General features: G+C 42.7%; 1 protein-coding gene across 8 annotated transcripts in view; it reads left to right on the top strand.

Annotated features, from left to right (window-relative positions):
* Positions 1-18,220, top strand: part of mical3a (microtubule associated monooxygenase, calponin and LIM domain containing 3a) — a 91,825-nt gene that overhangs the window by 24,528 nt on the left and 49,077 nt on the right. The window lies entirely within an intron of this gene.

Genomic DNA, 18,220 nt, shown 5'->3' on the forward strand with positions numbered 1-18,220 from the left:
GGTTTAATGGTGCATCAGTGATCATCTGCCAACCCCGTCTTTGATTCGGTCGAGCTCTCAGCCTGGTACAGATCGGAAGGGACAGCCTGAGGAATGTGCTGCATGGTGGCAATATTCACTCCCAGACACTTACAGTTAGATCTTCATTTTATTTTTACCCAGGAAGTTTGTCGTTATTATATTAATAAATGTCACGTGGTATTGCTGAATGAGAGTAAAGCAGATATGCCTCATACATGCGAGCACGTTGAGTTTGTGAAGATGCTGGATTGCTTTTGGTTACATGTGTTTTTTTTTTTTGTAGTAAAACATCAGTGGATTGCATGTTCTTGATTGGACTCTTAGAAGAGAAAACCTGTTGTTCTGGTGGCATTTTGTGGGGAACATTTCTATGTTCTGGAAGTGTGTGCATTATTTTTTACATAAGCATTTCGATATTTTACTCAATAACAATATAGAACAACGTGAGTAATTTGAATGCTGTGTAAGAAACCGCTAAAATACAAGTGATGTCAGTATCTGCTTTGTATGTATAATAGGAAATATAGCAAACCCTGAGTTGACCGACCACCTGAACAGTCTGACCGTGACAGTGTCTTCTGTCATCTCTGCTGTGTTGACTGAAGATGCTCTATTGATCAGTGACACTGACCGTTGCTGCATCTCATCCACCTCCCTCCTTTTAGAGCCAAGCAGTTTCAGTTCCTGGCTCTGGACATGGTCTCTGAGGTCACTTGGTGTGGCAGGCCAGGCAGATGCTGATTGGGATGTTAAGCTGCATGTGTTAACATAACTCACGGTTTCCCTCCGAGGAGATCAGGATGTGGCGCAGAGAAGGAGGAGGATGTTTGCTCGGTGGCTGACTCAGCATAAGACAGAGCTGATGAAGGTTGTCGTCTGTCGATGGAAAGACAGTTTTGTGACGGTCTCACGGGTGGTTTTGTGGAATCGGTCTGACCTCCACGAGTCTGGTTCATGTTGGTAACACTTTCCAAACACCTGAAGGTAACTTGTTCATCGCAACATCTAAAGACATCGGCCAGGAAGTTAAAGCTTGTTGGCAAAGGGTCTTTCACATGGACAGTGACCCTGAGCATTTAAGTCATAACTGACCTCAAACAGGGTGTGTTTACCAGAATTAAATGTCAGGAATTGTGAAAAACTGAGTTTAAATCTGTTTAGTTATGGTGTATGCAAACTTCAACTTTATTCATCATCATTTTATCTTGATATTACAGGTATTAAATTGAGTAGCCAAAAACAGACATTCTCATCTCAGTTTTGGGATTAAATGTCTACAAAATGTAACATATCAAAACATATATTGATGTTGTGATGAAAAACAAGATATACTGAGATGAAGGATTTTTTCCAGTCCTAGTTTCACGGCATATGTCTTCTGTTAAAAACATACACAGGTGAAGTTCTGGATGCTGCAGTTTATACATAAGGAACAGTCAGGTCTCTTGCTTTCGTCCATGTTCAGTAGTCCAACATACCCGTGTTTTGTCCTACCCTTCTATCCTGTTTGAAGACAGGCCATGTTACTAAGGAAAAGCACCATAAAAAAGCTGGTTCCTTGTGACAAACCTGACTCATGGACTCATGATCATAAATATCTGGAAGATGCCCAGCATAAAGTTTACCAGGCAGATTTGACACTCGAGCATGTTTATCAGATACTGTTGCCGTCCACTGCACCCATGGAAGGTAGCATGAATGTACAGAGAGAAAAGTGAAGCTGAGTCACCCTGATCCCTCGCTGATTGGCTCTCAGAGGGAGAGAGTGAGTTCCCGTCTAGCTCTGACCCCCCGTGACCCAACAAAGTACCATGCATTTGGAAACTCTGCCAGATGAAAGGGCAGAAGGAAGGAAGCCCTCTGATGGCAGCGCCGGCTGTGTCATGAGCGGCTGTATTCCAACTATCAGGCCCAGTGGTCTGTTGCTGTGGTTGACTCATCAGAAGCTTGCAGGCCCCCGTAGATCTCAAACCGACATGCATATTGTAGCAGGTCTAGTCTGCAGTAAGTCCTTGAAAGGAGAGATGTCTGAAACTAATGCTAATGGAATGTTGTTAACTATTTGAGGGTGACGTTCAGCAGCAAGCACTTAGTGAGCGGAAATCAGCGTATTTGAAGGACAATTATCATGTTATCCCGTCAACTATGTCCTCTACTGAATAAGGTCATTCCTCACTGCTGAAGCCATTTAGATATCATTACGGATGTTGTGTTCCTGATTCAAGAATGAATATGTATCTGAAAGCTTGAAACTCAAGACTGGTGTCAAGATATAATTTCTGTCCTGTTTCCTAAAGTTTTGCGCTCCTGTGAGGACCTGCGAGATGTCTGATTAAACGGTCTCATTCTCCTTCTTCATGTACCAGTGCATTTTTAACATCAAGACTTGGTGTTATGCAGATCGGATTTGGAGGACTAACAGCAAAGCCACTGGTTGAAGTTGTATGTATGACTTACTAAGTTTGGCCCCGGTCCATTTGTTTGGTGATTTCTCACAGCTCCAGATTAAAGACTTACTTCTTGGCCGTTTCTTCTACCTTGCAGGTCAGAAGAGGCCACTGTGGCAAATGCATTCCTGAGGCCAAGCCAGTGAGACTGCTTATACTTCACACGACTCCTGACCCTTGAACGCTATAGCAGAGCCGTGCAATCTTGTTTATAGTCATGCTGAGGAATAACAAAGTATTTTCTATTGTAGTTGTAAAACATATTTGCAGAAGCTCATAGGTTGTCATGTTAGGTGACTCATGAATTGAAACCTGGATGTCATCTGATCTGTCTGTCTCCAATCATTCACATCAAAGTACCAATGAAGGCTTATCCAAATTGTTGTAGGTCAATGGCTAAATGAAGCTTTATTTATTGCAACCTGTTGCTTAAGCCCATGTCATGAAGGAGGCTGCTACCATCTACATTTTTAAAGGTCCACTTATCAATATTCTTTAATCACCAGTTGAGTCACTTTAATTATGAAAGGTGCTGCTTGAAGTGAAGAAACCAGAGTGAACGATCACCCGAATCTGCAGTTCCCTCTGCTTCACGGAGGTTTCCAGTCCTTTTTAGCCCACAATATTAACACCTGGGCAGTACCTGCCTGCACCAAACAGCAGGCGGACAAAGAAGGGCACTAGCAGGTGACCTAATTGGATAATTTAGCAGTTACTGAGGAGTTTGGAGTTGGAGGAGACCAAAACAAAGCTGAAAGGAGAGTGAGTGTTGGATGTACATTCGTATTCTCTGCAGTTCAATGGGAGGCGTTTTAACCATTAGGCTGCCAGAACTCTCCATGTTTTCACTCTTTAGCCTTTGTGTGACTAACTGATCCTTACGCTAACCTTTGTCACATCAAACCAATACCCTCAGTTAGCCATCTCCAACCTAATACACAACACATTTCTGGCCTTCGTGTTTGTTACTCAAACACAAGGTTTAACTACTCAGCTTTGCAAACGGGGGGCTACTGACAAAGACCTACAGTATGGAGCTCAAATACAACCTTTGGCCACATGACTTTGTCGTGTTTGTCTCAGCTATGTGTATGCTGCTGGAACTGCTGATCATCATGCTTAGAGAGTGCTGAATCACAAGATGAGCTGTTTTGGTCCGCTGAACTGGAGTTTGTTGTTAATGTCAACATTGTATTCTTCTCGTAAGTTTGTTTAATATTATGCTGAATATCACACTGGAGGAGATGACTGACATTGGGGTCTAATTTCAGTGACTATCGCACAGATTTAGAGAATTTATCGCATCCGTATTGGCTAAGCTGTTTAAAATAACATTTCAAAGTGTGAACGCTGGCTGATGGAGAGGATGATCAGTCTGCCTCTGCTACCTGTGTTAGTATTTTGGATGTTAGCGGACACCATTCACCACGACACCACCTCACCTGTTGAAGTCTGAACTCTGGGATCTGCATAATAAATAAACCATGCCTCTGTACTCCAGTTGACGAGAGAGTGCTAACACCCACTGGTCTTACTAAATATCAGGCTGGGGTAGCCTGATGGATTCATCTAGTCAGGTCTTATTCTGACAAAGAATGTTCCTAATGACTAATGTGCCTGACAGAAGTTCAAATTTAGACTAGTCGACTAGTCTTACAGAACGGGAATACTCAGAAAACAGTCAAAATTGAGCACAATTGAGTCTATATGGTAAAAAATTGTCCAAAAAGTATTCATATATTACAACTGTTAATCACATTCTTCAGTAACTAAATCACATTTTATATGCTGCTGAAATGTGTGGCACTTTGTGCTGTGCATCAGGGTTTTCCTCAGAAAAAACTCCCTCCAAAGCCACCAGGCAGATTCTCAGAAACAGTGATTTTATCGTAGGGAAATCACACTTCATTCAAACTCGACAGAAACAAAATAAAATTCACCAAAACCATTTTGGTTCATCTTTTTACTGTTGCAACAATCACCGCCAGCTCTGGTTTGGTCAAAATTCACCCTCAATTCCCTGAATCGATAGAGCGGCGAGAGGTATTATTTCCCCTGAACGTTATGACCAAAGAGATTTGAATATGTCTGACTGACAGATTTTCTCTGTAGAAACACAGAAACCCCGCCATGCATTCTGAACATTATCGTGTAATTGAAATGTGTGCATAGATGTGATAGAAGTGTAATAATAAGTTTAAATGACAAGCATGTCTGGTATCAACTTACAAGGTTGTTTAATCGACTAGTTGAGTCATTGTGCACATCCCTTACTCTGACACACCTTTATGTTCTTTATAACAGCTTGCCCTTTTCAGGAAGCACATTGCAGCTGCTCAGCCGATGGACGTTTAAGGTTATAAGTGTTTTTGTTTGAAAGAAATTTCACCCTGAATTTCATCAGTTCTAGCCTCCACTTTGTATCTCTCTTGCTTCTATGACAACAAAATACTCTGGATTTCCTGCAGCCATTTATTAAGGCTTGTGACTTCTCACGCTGGAGTTAATTCATCGGGACTCTGCTTCTATGGTACATCTACTCCCCCTTCCCTCCAGCTAATCCCCCCACCCCCACCTGTTTCTGTTTATTTATTGAAACATGTCTTATAGCCAAGTACTTCAAGTTTTCATCGCCTGTTTGAATGTAATCTCTGCTGCACCTGTCAAACACTTGATTCGCCCACCACCTGCACCTTGTAATACTGTATGTGACAGGGATTGAAGGGTGATTTGGGAGGAATCTGTTTTCTGTCTCTCTGCTGTGGAGCTATCCCTGTGCTGCATGGCTTGGTGTGGGTGTTCAGTTACCTTCCTGCAGGATCGCTGTGCAGCTCTGCTCCGTTCACACAGGAAGGCCGACCTTCCTCTGGTCCTGGGTGTGCTGAACTCTTTAGTGGAGCTTGCACGATGGAAGTGAAATGATTGAGCCACGTGAGGCTTGAAAGAAAGCCAATCTTCCATAATCTCATGCTAGTTGTTGTACACTTGCATGTAATCTAGACTTTATTCAGCCGCCTCACTTTGGGGTGTATTCATAGTTTTTCATGTTGGGTTTGACTTGGAAATGAGCTTTTTGGAGTTTTCTCAAGTTATGGCAGTGGCACAAGTGTGGCTTACTATATGTTTGACAAAAAAGTGACCATTTTTTGCACAGTTTGTAAATCATTGATTAGTTATGCAACTGAACAGAATCAAGTGAATTTGAGTTGCAGAACGATGCAGAAGTAATGTAACAGTGCAAACAGGAGATTTCTGTTCCTGCCTGAGTTAAAGCTAACACTGAGTAATGAGTTTTAGCTGTATATACTCATTGACTAAACCCTTTTCATACCAAAGAGGGTAGACCTTTGCCCAGGTGATATACCTACTCTCCACAATCCCCAGTTTCAGGGTATCAATCATCTGGTAATTCTGAAAAGAAGCAGGTCTAATGATGATGATGATGAATCTGAGATACAGTCTGAAGCCACGCAGACCAAAGGAAACCCTGCTGAGTTTGCAGTCAAGCCATGAGATATCTGGGTCTTCACTCTTGTAGTTAATTCCGTGTGAATGTTGCCTCGTTCTCAGCAGCTTTACTTCACTCTAACAAGCTGTCACACGTCCAAATCTGAGGACGTCTGAGCCGTGGAGAAAGGTCCAGGCATCTGCAGGTCTCTCGAGGGTAGGTAGGGGTGTTGGCCAGTCAGTCCTGTTGCAGATAGGACTGCCAGTAGCTCATTCTCTAGCTCAATCCCTCATTTTACAATCCCCACACATCCCGCAACTTGTTTACCATCTGAACTGCTCACAACAACGCCCACGCACTGAGATTAGAGAAAGCAAGTGAGGATATGACGGGATTACGGCCTGTGTTGGCTGTGTGTCACTGCTGCATGTCCTAGCAAGGCTTGGAAAGGCGGCCATTGGTGTCTTTGGTCTTGTCAAACGATATTGACGATAAAATGATTTCAGATGAGCCACTGATGTTGGGAAATCTGGAAAGAATGAATCTTGAATGAAGGCCCAGGTCCACATGGTAGACAGCATGTGGGACATCGTTGTTTCGACAGTGTTTTACTTTGTTCCTTTGGAATAATGGCTAACATCAGAATATAACAGATTTTTCTGGTGTGTATGTCTTTTCTGCATGTTGACATCAGGTAATGCCTTGTTTGCATGTCCCAAATTGGTATTTGAAATAAAAAGAGGCCGATGCTCATCGACATGTCACTTTTCTTTAGTGTGATATTTGTCCTCAAAAAGAATCAAATTGTCAAACGTCATAGACGAAATCTGCAATATTATAGGAACTATTTATAGCATCATAGCCAAGCATTCCTCCCTCTGAGTTCAGTCAACCCTGGCTGGAAATCGCACAGTGTCAGTCGCAGGAACATGGCTTCATTGCTCATTCTGTCTTCACTCATTTCCTGCCTGCTTGTTGCGTTCAGCAGCCATCCACACAGGCTGCAACTCATGCTGTTTGCTGAGTCTCCTCAAAGCTTAACTATTAGCTTTGTAATTAATACGGGGAAGGCAGGAGCGGGACGGAGCTGTGCTGTAGTTTCCCATGGCCCGCCAAGATGAGAAACATACCTTGGGTTAGCCGCTGTGTGTTTAATGTGTGATCTCGTTATGAGGCCTCGAAGGTTAGTTTTTATTCTCGGCCCAGCTGTTTGTCTTCCTGTCCATCATCCTTCATGTCTGAACACACACACACACACACACACACACACACACAAATGAATCAATTTGAGATGTTTGGTTTGTCAGGAACAAAAATAGAGCCACTCTGATTGACATGTTGGATATTATTGGATGCACTATGGGCCTAATTTGTATCCAGCTTTTGATTATTTAGATTTTCTATTTGACGTCTCGTCTGTTACATAAGAAAGTGTGAGGAACAGGTCCTGTGGGCAGTCTCAGGCATCCTCTCCTATTCTCCTGCATGCCTCCATTCCACAACGGTCATGACTAAAGCTCGCAGACGAGTCTGTGTTGACTGTGTTTGACTGCCGGTCTCAGATTACACTTCCTAGTTGGCTGGGAGGAATGATCTGAGTACTCGGATCCAGTGGCGTGAAATATGCAAATCGACAGCAGAGATAACCAAATGTTAAAATCCATGAAGATTTTTTATTATGAGGGCTGCTATTAATAGCTGTGCTTTACATTGTTCTTGTATTAAGGCTCCATCACCTCCTGTGGTTCACTGTGTTCGTGGCTGCATAGCTGCGTAACCTGCTCTGCTCTTGTTATGAAAAGCATGAAGGTGGGACAAGTGGCATTCAAGTTGGAATTTGAGAGGTTTCCTAAATCAAATAACTGCAGCAAGTGCTGGCAGGCAGCGCTAATCGGCCGTGTTTGACACCCATAAACAAGCAGTCTGGGCACAGGCTCAGGCTCCCTTGAAGCTGCTGCTAATATGAATTTCATAAGAAAGACCCTTTGTCATCAGGAAATAGTCCCCTGAGTCGGCTCAGAGGGAGATTTTCAGTTCTTTTTTTTTTTTAAATTGGATGTGATATTTTGTACATAAACCAATCCGTTTGAAATCCCCCTGTCATGGTTGGAAGAAGTCTGATAATAGATTCAGAAATGTAATATGGCTCAGATTCAGCCCTCTCTTTTTTTTGGGCAGAGTTGAGGATTGGCTTGACAACCGAGCTGACTTGGAGCAGCATTAATCTTACTGTACGACCTCTAACCTACAGTCACTTCAGCCTTTTATATGACAGAGTTTCAGGAGGTCGAGTGTAAACTGGGACAAAACACCTCTTACTATATAAATGAGCAGAACAAATACATACAATATCATTTATATTCAATTCTTACTGATCATACAGTGTCATCTGTGAAGTGTTTTTGCTTTCTTCTTAGTGATTTACACAAATAAACATGGGAAGCAGTGTAACAGCTAGAAGTCAGTGGCCACAGCTCGAGTCTGTGGGCAGACATCACTTCATAAAATGACTCATTTTTGAAGGGTCATCTCAAATTTGTATTGTTCATCACTCTTTTGTAAACATGGAGCCCCAAGTCATTTATTTTCACTTATATTATTTGATCAGAATATGTGTTGGTTACACTGCAGGTCTGCACGACCGTGCAGATACACTGGATATACTGGAGGTTTCTTGTATATAATGTGTGACTTCTGGGAAAATGTGAATATTTCATGATAAATGTAATTAAAAAACACAATTTTCGAGCCTGCAAAGTATATATTTTTTTCCAAGAGTGTGAACAAAATGATATCATGGTTGCCAGTTTGCATGCAGTAAGAAAGAAGAGTTGACTTAGAAACTAATTACATCAGCAGGGTAACTTACTGTCTACGCTGCACTTTTAAATTGCCTCCACTATGCCCAGCAATAGAGAGGCTCCATTCGAAGGGTCATTTATGCTTCACTGGAAGCTTCCAGTCATTAACAGGACAGACGGAGAAGACCGGCAGCACAGAAGATGCTACATGCACATGTTGTACTTCAAATGCTGGTTTCCCTGAGTCCCAGGAGGCCTCAGATGTGATGAATTTGACTGAGAACATGATGTTTTTCCACTGTGCTGAGTATTAATGCGTTGGTCTGTTCAGCGTTAAAGAGAGGACAACATGGAGCTCGTCTGTTCGCTGGCTCAGGGGCTGGTCTGTTGCTGGAGTCGGTGAAAATCTGCATCAGTTGTGGGAGCTTACATGAAGTGCTCGGCTGCACGAAGCAGTCAGACTGTCAGAGGGAGCTGAAGTGATTCAAAAGCCAGATGGTTTGGAGACGGCGTCTGCCAGAAGCAAGTCGAGTTTCAGTCATGAAATGTTTGTGTATCTTGCAAGCTCTGAGGCTTTTGTCTGCTCATGTGAACCGACCTGTGTACATGTATGAGAGGCTGATCTGAGCGCAGTGCTTTGCATAGACGACATAATGAACATATCTGGGCTATAACATATGTTCTGGCAATTTTGTGTATCTGACTGTGAGACGGCAAGAAGTGAGCCCAGAACAGACAAAGTTGTCATGTTATATACAATACATTATGTTGTAGATGGGATGACATTACCATCAGAGCAATGTCAGCACAATAGGCACGTCATAATGTGTTGTTCAGTCAGGACAATGGTCAATGAGCAGCTTTGATCATGCAGGATGTTCCTTTAATCAGTAGATGAGTACATCTGTGGTGTCATGGTCAGCAGATTAACACACACACACACACACACACACACCTAATCAAATGACATAGTCAATCATTTGGCTTTAAGGTAGTGAACGCTTACGACTGAGTAAAGAGAAGATGAAATCATTTGGTTCATGACTGAGGAGCAGAGAAGATGGGCAGAACAGGCCTATTCATTCACCTTTGTTGACTTAAGGCTGCACGTGTATTATCATTCTGTTGACACTGCAGTGACAAGCCATTATTACTCTCATTTTAAAGTATTTCTACCAGTTTTTGATCTCCTGGTTTAGACAAACTGTTTATAGACTCCATTCTGGATAATACCTCTGACTTTGACCCGAGGCTCTGAATTCCCTTCCTTTGTTTAACTCCAGTTTACAGGCAGACACAGATATGATGAGCACCCCTGACAAAGCCTAAGTCCTTTTGAAATATGAATAAAAGACTCTGCTTGAAGAAATCACCGCCTGATGCTTTCAAGTACGTGGGAAACGGCCCGATTTTATGAATGGACTTGTTTTCCTGTATCTTGCTTGCACCTTAATTGTCATGCACAGCTGTGCACAGGGCAGACACACTCAGACTCCTTTGATGAGGACCGGCATCTCCTTGGGCTACTAAATCTATGAGGGACTTTGGAATGACTGTATGTGGTTCAGACTTTATATCATAATTGGTACCCAGTTTACCCAGTTACTGAGTACAAGATAACTGTTTGAGTGCAAGATAGTGCTGGGCGGTATGACCAAAGATGTATATCACGTTATTTTTTAAAATGATAATGGCTTCACAGTATATGACGTTTTTTTTTTTTCATGCATAATCGGGTGTTCACGACATTTTCTAGTGGTTGAGAGAGGATTAACTGCAGTAGATTGAGTAGATTGAAAAAACAAACAAACATTATATAGAGTGAAAATCACCTTTAAATCATGGGATAGTAGCCAAATTCATCTAGAATTAGTAAATTAATATCTGATGAGTAACTGTGCAAAAGTACAGCCTACAAAAATGAACCTGAGCAGTTTTATAGATGCTCAGCAGAGTCCTCTGTCTGTCCATTCATGTGTAAACGAGACGGAGCACTGAAACTAACAGCACAGTTACACTGGTCAGGTTTGATGATCAACACCTCTATCAACCAGTCAGAGTCAAGAGAATCGAGGGGCAGCGCCCAAATTCACCATTGAAATACCAATGACGATCCAGAAGGAAGTAACCCCAGAGATAGTATATCACATGAAGAGCGCTCCCCCCACTCTAGAAACCCCCTCCTCTTAATGTAAACAACCAGGATCTTCGTTATTGATCTCAAACTAACGCAGAGTCATAGGAAGAGACATTAGCAGCGTTTTTTTGAGCTGAAATATGACTTTTGACCACAAAACAGCAAAGGTAAGATATACTGTATGATTTAGCAAAGTTTTTTTTCTTTGCTTCTCTTTGACTGCTAGCTTGCTGTTGCACAGTGAGGAGGCAGACATCTTCGTGATCAGCAGGCTCTCTGCTTTCATGTGATACCAGGCTTGTGTGGTTTGTGTGAAGTGGTGAAAAGAGCAGATGCTCTAAAGTGGACATCCGCTAGTTTTGTCTTTTTGGTACAAGTCCATATAGTTTCTTGGGGTATGAATTATGTTTCGTTTGGGTGGCAATGTTTGGTAGAGGCTTTTAGCTGAGTCTCTCCCCGTCATTCTGGTACACTACAAGTTAGGGTTGGTGCTTCATAGTGTGAGCATTGACCATCTGAACTGCGCGCATCTCACGCTGCCCCCTGTACAGGCGGCGCTCATATTGAACAGGTTAATTGGTACAAGTATTTTCTGCTCGGTATTTCATACCTGTTATCCCATATCTTGATCATCTGCCTGTTAAGCGGGCCCATGTCTTTGGCTTGGTGGGTAGTGATAGTTTGTACTCGATCCCTCTAGCACACACGTGACATTTGGCTTGATTTTTTTCTTTTTCTTTTCCCGTGTTACCTGCTGATATGGAGGGTGCTGATCTACACTTCATACATTCTTGATATTCCGAGACATGCTTGCCGCTAAGATGGTGGAGCAAATTGCTCGTGTTGCCGCCTCCGGCGACAACTTCAGCCCCTCCAAACGACAGGCACAGCTCCTCTTTTTGGCACAAGTTCTTCTGTGTCATCATGTTCTACTAGTAGAACTTTCAATGTCTATCCCATCCATCTTCACCGTAACATAACACCAGAGCACTACAGTTTACCCTCACGACGCCTCGCACCATGCTTGTTTAGAAGCGCAACCTTGAAAACGGTCCCGTCTGAAACAGTGTCGCGCGGCGCAGCGTTCCGAATGTTGTGTAATGAAATACACCGGTGTGGCGGTATATTAAAAATTCATATCATAACAAAAACATACACCAGTATTCGGTGTGAACCGTTATACCACCCAGCACTAAAATCACCCACCTCTACTGGGCAATATCAATATTTCCTATGTGCAATATTGTGAATACAACTATTATCTGTTTTACTGATATTGTTTATTTATGTATCATTTGTTTTTTTGTTTTTATGCTTCTCACTATTACGAGCCCTTTGCTGATGTAGCACTGCAAATTTCCCAGTTGTGGGATTAATGAAGGCTCATCTTGTCTTATTGATATTTAAAGAGAGAGTCTGCTTTCTTTTCAAGAGTGAGATGAGAAGATTAATAAAACTTAGCTTAGCATACAGACTGAAAGCAGAGGGAAACAGCTAGCCTGACTGTACAAAGGTATAGACAGCACACAGCTTTGAGCTCGTCGTAGCTTTGCAGCTCAGTGATTTCATATTGTAGGTTGTCAAACACATCAGCTGGTTCCACATCAAACAGCAGAGTCAATATGTTCACTTCCTTGACTTGCCCTTTACTTCAACAAAAGATTATTGCTTGTGCATCTCTCTTGGAAAGAGCGACATACTGCATCTACTTCTCCTGACAGTTGCCACGATGCATGTTGATGTGACATCAACCTGACTGCTACGTGCATGTTGTGTTCAGGGACCACCTGAAGGACGTGTTAGTCGACTATTTAAGTTACTTTCTTTCATGGCAAACAATTGTTGCTTGTAGAGATTATTTTTTGTATTTCTAAGTTGCTGTTTTTGTCATTATGAATTGCCTCGTGGGCCAGATCAAACTGTCTCCAGAGGCCAGACGTTCCCGCCCCCAGTGATATTTGGATTTCCAAATATAAGTGAAGAGCTCATTCTTTTAAAGATTTATCTTCATTTTACAGTGTTTCATTGTGAACTTTTCCCAATTGCTAGCCTAAATGTTGCACACATAATGACCAACGAATAACTACTCCGCTTTCGTTGTCAGCATGATCTATTTCCAGCCAGCAGGCAGCCCTTGAATAGACTACACCTGCTGCTGCATTTCTCTGTAATTAGCACTGTAGTCAAACTGTAATATACTCATCTCCAGTGACTGTCATAATGAGTACAACGCGGGTGCTGAGGTGATCATTAACTGTCAAGAACAAAGACAAAGCTGCAGCGTTCTTGCGGCAAACAGGAAGAAATACGCATACACAAAACAGTCAAACCTGCTATTATTACTTGCTTTTAGAGCTGCTAATTCGGGTGTGGTCTGCTATGAGTTCGATAGACTGCAGGATCTGCTTATAAATCCATTACTGTAAAGATACCCACTGCTCAGGCAGAAAGATCACATTGCATCCTGCACTCTCTGCTGCTTCGTGCCAAGTCTCCTGATGGATGAGAGGAGCAGACGGACTGAGATATTACTTTCATCCCCAGGGTGAAACGAGGGAGGACAAACCTGCTATTTCAGGGTAGACACTGACACAGACACAAGCTTACCGTCAGCCCGGTCATCCCAGGTATTCAGAATCAGAGTCAGGTTTATTGCCGAGAAGCCTTTCACATACAAGGAATTTGTCTCGGTATATTGGTGCATGTGTAACAATAAATATAGCATGAGAAAATTTAAAGGAAGATCAAAGCAAGGCAAGTCACGAAGCGTAACAAGAAAAAACATGACAATAACAGGAAAAATGTATTGTAGAAACAATATGTACAATATGGCTGCTATTTAAATGAAAAGTCTGAACAGTTATGCAGGAATGTGCAAAATAATCACCAGGTAATGTGTAAAATTTCACGCTATTAATTTAAATAGTTTTTGCAATATTCAAGATGGCATCTGAGGGATGTGCGTTAATGCTGCTATGGCTGGTGAGCAGCTTGCTCAAAGCTTGTCTGCATTATAGCGCACCACACCAAACTCCTCTGGTCATCCTTGGTATTCTGTTGTTGTGTTTTGGGCACCATGTTATTGTCTCTTCTCTGTCGCTTTTATGTATTTGTTTTTAGGTCTGTGGCTTTGATCCTGGAATGAAAATTAAATCAGATGCAGGCAAAATAAAAACATGGACCAGTGTGGCTTCCCATGATGTTTTTTCAACTGAGACCAGACTTGCAACAAAATAACTAAGCAAAACACACAAGCCACTACAAGATTTGATTAATGTTAATTTACAGTAGACTTTGTTTATCCACACTTGGAAATCAATTCTTATTTGTAATCTGTTATTTAGAACTACTGCTAGTGGCAGTGTTTACAGTACATTAAAGCAATGCTGTCCTATAGCCTGGTGGCTGTGTCTATTTTTAGATTAGAGGATGATGTAATACAACGGGTAAGACATGCTCTGTGCGTCTGCGTGCGTGCGTATGTATGTGTGTGTGTGTGTGTGTGTGTGTGTGTGTGTGCACACCGGGGGGATGCTGTGTGTGGAAGGGTTTGCATGCATGTGTGTAATTCCTGTGTGAAGTCTGTGAATGTGTGAAATCCTGCTGCTCATCCAGATGTCTGAAGATTGTGAGTGCGTGCTGAGCCAAAGCTGTTTGTTTGTTTTTCCTCTTTTCAGTATCCACTTAAAACGGTTTGGTTGCAAATTACGTTTTTTTGTTGAAGGAAACAGAACAGGGGTGGTGAACCTTTTACCCATCATTCAGTTTTTAGAACATCCTTTCATGGGTTATGGTTAGGGTTGATCGGGCACTACCTGAGAAGCTTATTATGCATATAAGGGCGGGGGGAGGTGGGAGGGGTGCTTGCTCAGGGGGTCAGCAATTCTATCAGGGTGGCCTTGGCCCCCCTGGCCCCCCCTTGGCATCACCCATGGCCATACTAAATTATCTAACACATGTATCACACAAATCTCTGTGACGGCTACAACTGCTTGTGCATCTGAGGTCAGATATTGATGATGATGATGATAATGATGATGATGATGATGCTACTCAGCTGGTTTTCCAGGTTTGAATCAGTCAGTCTTGAGCAGAGCTGAGTCTTCAGGGTCAGTTTTGAAAAAAGCTGCTCACAGTAATAGTTTTTCCCAAACATGCACGTCTCCTCAGAATGAGAAAATCGTACATGCAGTTTCCAGAACTCCAGCAGAGGGAGGTTGTTGTACACAGCTTTGAGCTCGCTGATGCTTTGCAGCTCAGTGATTTCATGTCGTAGGTTGTCAGACACATCAACTGGTTCAGTGTTAAACAGCAGAGTAAATATGTTCTCTTCTTTTTGTTTTCCTTTCATGTCCTGAAACCTCTCTCCAGATGTCTGAAGGAGTTCTCACACTCAGCAGCACATTCACACGTCATAGCAGCTTTTCTTCTTGCACAGTGTTTCCTCTTTCTGGTTCAACTTGCCGCAACTTTAATGTGGCTTCAAATGATTTCACATTTGAAAGCAGAGAGCTGAGAAGCTGCTGGAGCTTGAGGTTCAGCTAATAACACAGTAACACTGTCTCTGTCAGAATGTGGTCGTCTGAAAGCTCCTTGTTGGGCACCCAAACTCCACCGAAGCGTCCCCATGAACACACAATACTAGAGCGTTAACTTTATTCAAGCACACTTATCTTTGCATTGACCTTTTTTGGGGGGAGAAAATGGGAGAAGTTTGGGTCACGTATTATCTGATTATGGACTGTTTTTTCCTATGTTTATGTGTCTCCATAACTGATGGCTGCAACCAGCAACCACGAAACAGGCTGCAATGTAATCTCAGTGGGCTTTTGCGCACTGTCAGCGTACGTCCACTGAAAGTGTTTGTTTTTGCCACGAACAGACTCAGATTGTTTGAAGTGTCTGACAGTATTATGGAAAAGATCCTTACAGATTGACCTTCTTGTTAAAGAGTAACATCCGTTATGTTTAAGCAAAAACAGCCGTTGTATCGCTCTCGCCAAAGCCACCAGACTCCATTCACAGAAACACTCATTTTATTATTGTAAAACACACTTCATTCAAATGCCACAGAAACAAAATAAAAGTCACCAAAAGCTTCACTGAAAAAAATTCACTGAGTCGTTCTCTGAACTGGGAGGAGCGGAAGGGAGGCGGGATATCAGAGAAGCAGCGGGGGGAACGGCGTGTAGAGCTGGAATTATTTTCACCTGATTTAAGTGTGTCACCCATCAACGATTTTTTCCCAGTAAAAAAAGTTAAAAATCGAAGTTAATCACTGGACATATATATTTAATATATTTGATTTAGAATATCGGTTGACAGGCCTGCTGACTTGAAGCTATTAATGCCACGTTTGCACTCTGGTAATCTAGTAATCTAGGTGTAGTACTGTCAGTGGGATAATCCGTCACGTGTTTGGTGTTTCTGTCACCACTCTCTGCCTGACAGGAACACATGGGGCAACATTTCCTGTTGAGTGGGCACATGGGTCTCTGCAGGAGGCAACTATTACTCAAATTAAAGGCCAGCTTTATCGTTGTCATTAAGATGGATCAGGGTGTAGTATATCACAGCAGACCAGCTTGAGCAGCACAACCTTTGGCCGTCTCTCACACACATCCACACACACACACGCAGACACACACTGACACAGCATGACAGTCAGTAGTTGCACACCCATTTTCTTCAAAGACCTCAGAGCGTGTGAGATGTTTACTGCTACCTGTCTCAGATGTGTGTCGTAAAGGTGACAGTATCTTCTCATCTCCCAGGCCTGACTTTTGATGTGTCGCCATAAACTGTGTTTTTACAGTAAAATGAAAAGCCCACAGAGGGAATCACTTCTGTCCCCGCTATGAATGAGGAGGCTAGCATCGCAAGAGCCTGAAGTTAGCTCTCCTTATAAAGGTTTGATTTCACTGTGAAGTGAATTATTGCCCGTCTGAGACCATCCCAGCACGCTCCTGCTCTGTTTGATCTGGCTTCTTTTTCAGAGTTAGAGATGACCTGCTTTCCCCTACTCTGCCTCATAAAACTCTCAGTACTGATGAACTGTGACCTCTTTCCTTGTCTTGTGCCATTAAGTTGAAGAGCAGATTGTAAGAATTCAGAGCCGAAGTTTCAAACCTTACTTTGAAGATGCTCCTGTCAGGATTTTTGGGCTTGATAGCAAATTGTCAGGTGATGTCATACAGATTACAGACTGGTTCCTGAACATAAAGATTTTAAGAGAAACTCCCATATATGTATGAGAGACCCTGTAAAATCAATGGTTTAAGCTATGCTTCAAGCAAATATACCAAAAATTCTCACTTACCAATTCATCTGCTGCTACACTTGTTGCACCTGACTCTCATGGCTTGCTCTTCCAGTTTCACACTGCTAGGATGTGATGCCACAGGCTGGGAATACAGTTACTGAGACTCTGACATGAATACAGTGGCCCATTTCTGTGTGGAAAATAACCCTGACCTGTCTTCTATCTCAATGGCCTCCCAGGACTTGCTACACACTAAAGAAACTGCAAGCCTGACTGCACCTCAGTCTGCTCTGCAATCAACCGCAGCATCCTGCGTCCTTTTGGAGATAAACAGGAACCAGCTTCAGATGCCTGCTAACTATTTGAGTGATGTTTATGTATTTGCCTTGCCTATTTTCGATCCCACAGTCATTATTATTGACGAGCAAATTAAGCACCATCCGCTGGGTCATTTGTAATGAACGTTGTTTCCTACGGCACCCAATCGATCACAGGATCACTGTTTGTTTGATCTTGACTGTCATACAGAAGGTCTAGTGCTTGACAGCATTTTGCATATAAGCTACTAAAATGACACTACGGTCGGTTCTGCCACAGATGATTTATCTGCACGCGAGTGTGCACATACCGTACATAACCACAGACCACAACTGCTGCAGGTGCAGATGGACCTTGCAGCCTGTGTAGAACATTTTTTGAGGTGATAGTGAAGCCATGCATGTTCCCTCACAGAGGATACGATGCAGTGGGTTATCTAAATGCTTGTGCTAGAAGAGGCCCTTTCCGTCTGTGCTGGCACTGCACCCTTGAGCCTTGATCCTGTCTGACTGAGGCAGAGCCAAACCCAGAGCCTGCTGTTTTCATGCAGTGAGGAGTTGGCAGGGTGTGTAAAGGAGGCCAGATGACCTCTGTACCTGCCTCCCTTTCATCATGTGTTGCCACTGGGACTGGGACTGCATTGGTTTTCATGAACTAGCTCAACATCCTGGACAGTGGAGTACAAAGCTCAAGTTTTTACAGAGAAAGTGGCTAATAGTGTAAATACTGATGTGTGTTCCTCAGGAGTCGTGTCTTCACCTGATTGGTGATTCAGCCCTTAGAGCG

Source organism: Chaetodon auriga, chromosome 6 (assembly GCF_051107435.1).
Source record: "Chaetodon auriga isolate fChaAug3 chromosome 6, fChaAug3.hap1, whole genome shotgun sequence".
In the NCBI taxonomy this organism is placed as follows: Eukaryota; Metazoa; Chordata; class Actinopteri; order Chaetodontiformes; family Chaetodontidae; genus Chaetodon; species Chaetodon auriga.